Below are 5,292 nucleotides of genomic sequence, written 5' to 3'. Positions count from 1 at the left end.
CTTCTGCTGCTCGTGGGACAAATCCTCGTACAAGGACAATTCACAACCACACTGACACGTTGTGCAGAACAACTACATGCTGTTGTATTTTCCTTTTATTTTTAGAACACACACAGCGCTGCTTTTTATACAGAGTCGTTATTAGAGTTAATGGAGTTAATTCCACTGCCCTGTGGAATCAGATTCTATGTCACACCATCAGTTTCCATGTATGCATGTACAATGAACATCTCAATAGGCAGTTTGTTTATTTACAGAACAACTTAGAGATAATCTATATGATCTATGTTTAATGACTGGGAAAATGCAGTGAGAGGAAAAGTCTGTGGTCAGACGTAGCAAATGAAGAAGAGTTTCTCATTAAGCCATATTATATACATATGGAGTGAGACAGCCACATACAATAATAGACATAAAGTTACATAATTATAAACATATATTATGCAGCTTAAACCAGTAGCAACAACCATCAGAATGATCCGGATTTGGAATTCCCATGTGTTGCTGTCCAGGATCAGGTTATCCATGTGACTTCATCAGATTGGACCTCCCTGGTCCAGATACAGAGTTTTAAAGATCACCGGGGCTCTAAATGGGACAGCATATCACGGTGTAGGCAAATAGTCACGTAATGAACAACAGGTAAAGTATCAGTGTGGGGTCACTAGGTTTTTCATTGGAACAAAAAACAACATAAAACAGATACCTGCTGTTCCATTTTCAGTTTCTTTTAAATAGACCCCTCATCTGACCCACAATAAATTCATACAAGGCAAACACAAACACATTGTTATGGATATTTACAATGTGTTTTAAATTTTCAAAAGGATTAATAGTTAAAAACAAACCATAAAGCACTCAGACATCTTCACCTGTGCAGAGACCTGTCTGCCTGTGGTTCATGATGCTGAAAGGCTTAATACAAAGTGAAGTTTTATTCCATTTGGTTCCTGAAGCCCAGCCTGAGTCCACCTCTCTGCTGGGGATGCCACAATCCTCATTCTCCAGACCAAAGTGATCCAATTCCTAACAAAACGTTTTGAACAATACACACTAAAGGTTTGATCCAGATCACAAGCAGGACTGGATTATGTCATCTAATCTCATTTCATTATCCATTTATTCTTTTGAACAACCCATTTTCAAGATTTGATCCAACCTGATAGCCAGAAGCCGATCAGTTACCTCTGAACAACAGGCCCTCAATACTACTGATCTTACTGATGCTGATCATTGGACAAGAGCAGCGAGGTGGACTGTTGGGATCCTGCATGTCTTTTCTTTTTGACATTCACTTTAAGTCCATCTAACTTTAGTCGACCCTTGTCACTGATTATGTGGATGCAGATGTTCTCCACTGTCTCTTTGACTAGTCGTGTTAACAGCTCTGGATGTTCAAGATCCTTCTTCCACAAAAATCTGTGTCTACTCATGTTGGTCACAACTTTTAAGGGTGGATAAGGATAATCACCTTTATTGGCCAAGTATGTTATACACAAACAAGGAATTTGTTTCCAGTACAGAACTGAATCAGCCACCTGCAGCACCAACTCAACCAATGGCTCTAACCATCAGGGGTCACGGGGCAGTTCAGTGTCTTGCCCAAGGACACTTTGACATGTGGACCGAGATGCAAGCCTCCAATCTTCCGGTTGGGAGGCACCTGCTCTACCCACCGCACCACTGTATCTGTCCATGAACCCTGACCTCTCCTCTCTGGGTTTTGATATCAGAACCAATGAGTGCTTCACATAGTGTACAAAGCATCAGACATGATAAAACACTCCCACACCCCCCTCCCCCCCAACTACACAAAACAAAAAGAGGGAAACCAAATAATACAAAATCAGTCAGTTCTGAAAAGTAAGACATTATAAATGAGTCTATTTTAATGTCAAGTGAGTTGGATGATCAGCATTTAAACTTCTCAGTAGACTAATATCAGAAGCTATAAGGATTATTTTCAGTAATATTGATCAGAGGCTTTAAAGTAAATGTAAGTCAAAGATTTGTTTAGCTATTAAAAGTCAGATTTACCAGGAGACAGACAGATGACTTGTCATTGCTATGAACATCCAGGAACCTACAGTGTAAACGTCCACAGACTTTAGTAAAATGAGTGGGTCACTGATAAAGTTCTGGTTCTGTCAGCGTGGTGGCCCCAGTATCTAGTCCTGGTGCACTGGGAATCTGTCGACTATGAATGATCAGAGTGATCACAGGGACCAGGGTACACTCAGTGGTCAGTTTATTAGGAACCCCTGTGTCAGACTGAATCAGTCTGACCCACAGTGCTGCGGTAAATCCTCCTCCATGAAGGTGATGATGTTCAGTCTGTGTCACAGCTGCTTCACCTGTGTGGTCAGTGTGGAGGCTGCAGGTTGTGCTGCTGTTCAGTGGCCTGTATTATATCAACTGGTGTTTCTGTTTTTTAGCCTGGATTCTCTGATTTAAATGGGGTGGACAAAATAATAGAATGTGACATTTAGAAGTTGAACCGATTCCTCAAAGCGCACCACCAACAGGAGTCCTGATCCACAGATTCTTTGATCAAATCATTTATTTTTTTTTTATTTTTTTTTGCAGGTTTTCCTTTTCTTCCTCATTTTTCACCTTCTTCATTTCATTTTCCTGCTTGTCCAAAATGTTGGTGAGACAGGTGAGTTGTTCATATATCCTTTCTTTTTATTCATATGATCTATTATGTCCTTCCTTTGTTTTTCACTCTCGGCTGAATGTGCCTTCAGGATGTCATACTGCTTCTCATGCTTTTGCTTCGGCTCTTCTAATTTTTTGGTGTACTTCTTTCTGAACTCATTGAATTCTTCAGCCTGTTTCCTGGCCTCCTCCTCATATCTCATCTTTATGTCGTCCGTTTCTTTCTTATACTTTTCCTCTAATTCTTTTCTCTCCTTCTCTTCTTCTCATCTGAGTCGATCTTCTTCTTTTCTTTTCTCTTCATATTTTGCTCGTTCCTGCTCATATTCATCTTGGAGTTTTCTGACTCTACTCTCCTCTTCCTGTCGTCTCTCCTCATCTTCTCTATGTCATTTCTCCCACCGCTCTTTTCTTTCCCTTCTCCCAGGTTTCTTGTTTTTCTTCCATCTCTTTTTTAGTCTGCTCCAGTTTTCTGTCAGTTGTTTCTTTTTCTTCTGATTCTGACTTGATTTTTTTTCTTCAAAGCTTCTTGTTCCTGTTCCCACTCCTGTTGTTGAAGTTCTTCCTCACTTTTCCTCGTCCAGTCTTCTTCTTTTCTCACTTCCTGTTCCTTCTTTCTCTCCTCACGCTCCTTCTTGATGTTTTACTCCATTTCCTTGAATTGTTCTTCTCTCAGTTTTCTCTCCTTTTCAGTTTCTGCTATCTGTTCTTCCATTCTTCTTTTCATAGCTTCCTTTACTTCCTCATGTTTTCTTTCCAGCTCCTCTCTCTGCCTCCTCATCTCTTCCTCCTTCTCCTTCAGGATCCTCTCCACCTCCTTCTTTATTGCTGCTTCAGCAGCATCTTGTTGGTGTAGCAGCTGCCTCTGTTCTCCTTCACCATGGAGTCGACCTTTTTTATCAGCTCATTGCCTTGTTTGTGGTTTTGTTCATCATAGTTATTAAACACATGGTATCTTCCTCCACAGTCAGAGATCAGCTTCTTGAAAGAAGCATCACATTCTGTTTCAGTGAAATCTTCAATGGAGAGTTTCTCATGTTCCAGCTCATCTCCTCTTGTAAAAAGAATGATTGTGAACTTTTCTGAATTCTTCCCGAAACCCTCCTTGATGAGTTTTAACGTCTCCTTCTCCTGTGCTGTCTGTCGTCCAATCTATAACACCAACAGGAAGACACGTAGTCCTGGAGCCAGAAGACTGATGCATTTCCCCGCCTCATCATTCACCTCTACGTGGGACAAGTCAGTGTCAAACAGACCAGGAGTGTCAACCACAGCGACAGGATGACCGTCCACTTCACCCTCTGCTTTCTGACAACATTTTGTGACTAATCTTTGACTTGATCAGCAAAGTGTCTTTCCAGCTTCTCTGTGCATCTGCCTCCATATCAACATATGGATCTGCTAATGTGATACATGCTTTTGGCGCCCTCTGCTGTCACTTGTGAGTCACTGTAATGGTAGCAGAAAGATTGAGAAGTAGCTACATTGTACATTTGTTCCTGTCACAGTCACTCTTCCTCTACTTTTATTTTAATCTGTCTTCCCTTATTTTTTCATTCTTTACCTCATGCCTGCGCAGTAGGTTGGTCCATTTTGACGCTGTATTTCTTACTTTTCATTAATCCATCATGTTCAAAATGTTAAACTTCACCACATTAGAAAAGAGTGACGGTTTTATAGCTGACATTGCCGCTGAAAGCCAAATCCTTCAGCATACCCTCTTTTCTTTAACTGGTGAATTTTGGCAATCAAAACATTACCATGAAATACATGTAAACAATTTTTGTTCATGAAGGAAAATGGGACATTAAATGGGTATAATATTCTCCTGATGTTGACTTTTGTCTGTTATCTCTCTTTCTCCTGCTCCTCGCCATTTCTCTCCTCCCTCCCATGAAGCTTTCTCTCAAGCTGGTAAGCATGACCGAATAACCGCACTGTAGCGGCATGACCATAGCACGCATGTCACGTCCTCCCAGTAACACAAAGGTCATGCTTACACACAGAGAGTCGTGTTAAACATTAATGTAGCAATATTCAAATAATATATATTACATATAAAAATACAACACCCCTCGGATAATTTTCCTACATTATGTGTACTTTTACTTTTGATACTTTTTTAAGTAATGGATCTAAATACTTCTTACAAAAACAGAATTTCATCTAAAGCTAATATGATGTTGCAGTAGCCTGTGCTTGTTATTATTATTATTATTTGTGTATGGACTATGTGTGACATGTTGGGGGAAATGTGTGTCTTTTCTACTTGTAGTTAGGTTTATGCACTGTTGGAGACATATATGTTCGTGTGCAGCACTGAGTCCAAGTCAGACTTCTCTTCGGGGACAATAAAGTATATTGTATTGTGTTGTATATCAAGTGTGTATCCTTCAAAGCCTGTTTAGTACAAGATTCTCCATCTTAAATGTACATAATGTGCATATAGACATTACTTTAGAAACATGAACCCACAACACACACACACACACACACACACACACAAAAGTGATGTCATGTCTGTGTGGCAGGCAACTTCCTGAAGACCCTACAGGACGAGGACATCAATGTGTGCCGTGTCACATTGGTGATGTTTAACTCTGCGGCTGTGTGTTTACTGCAGGTGGAGATGGG

General features: G+C 40.4%; 1 pseudogene; it reads right to left on the bottom strand.

Moving 5' to 3' along the window:
- Nucleotides 1-3,301: 3,301 nt before the first annotated feature.
- LOC109953305 (GTPase IMAP family member 7-like) lies at nt 3,302-4,227 on the bottom strand (annotated as a pseudogene).
- Nucleotides 4,228-5,292: the final 1,065 nt, after the last annotated feature.

The sequence above is a fragment of the Monopterus albus genome, unplaced genomic scaffold (assembly GCF_001952655.1).
Source record: "Monopterus albus unplaced genomic scaffold, M_albus_1.0 scaffold612.1, whole genome shotgun sequence".
In the NCBI taxonomy this organism is placed as follows: domain Eukaryota; kingdom Metazoa; phylum Chordata; class Actinopteri; order Synbranchiformes; family Synbranchidae; genus Monopterus; species Monopterus albus.
This window is presented reverse-complemented; position numbering and strand designations above follow the sequence as displayed.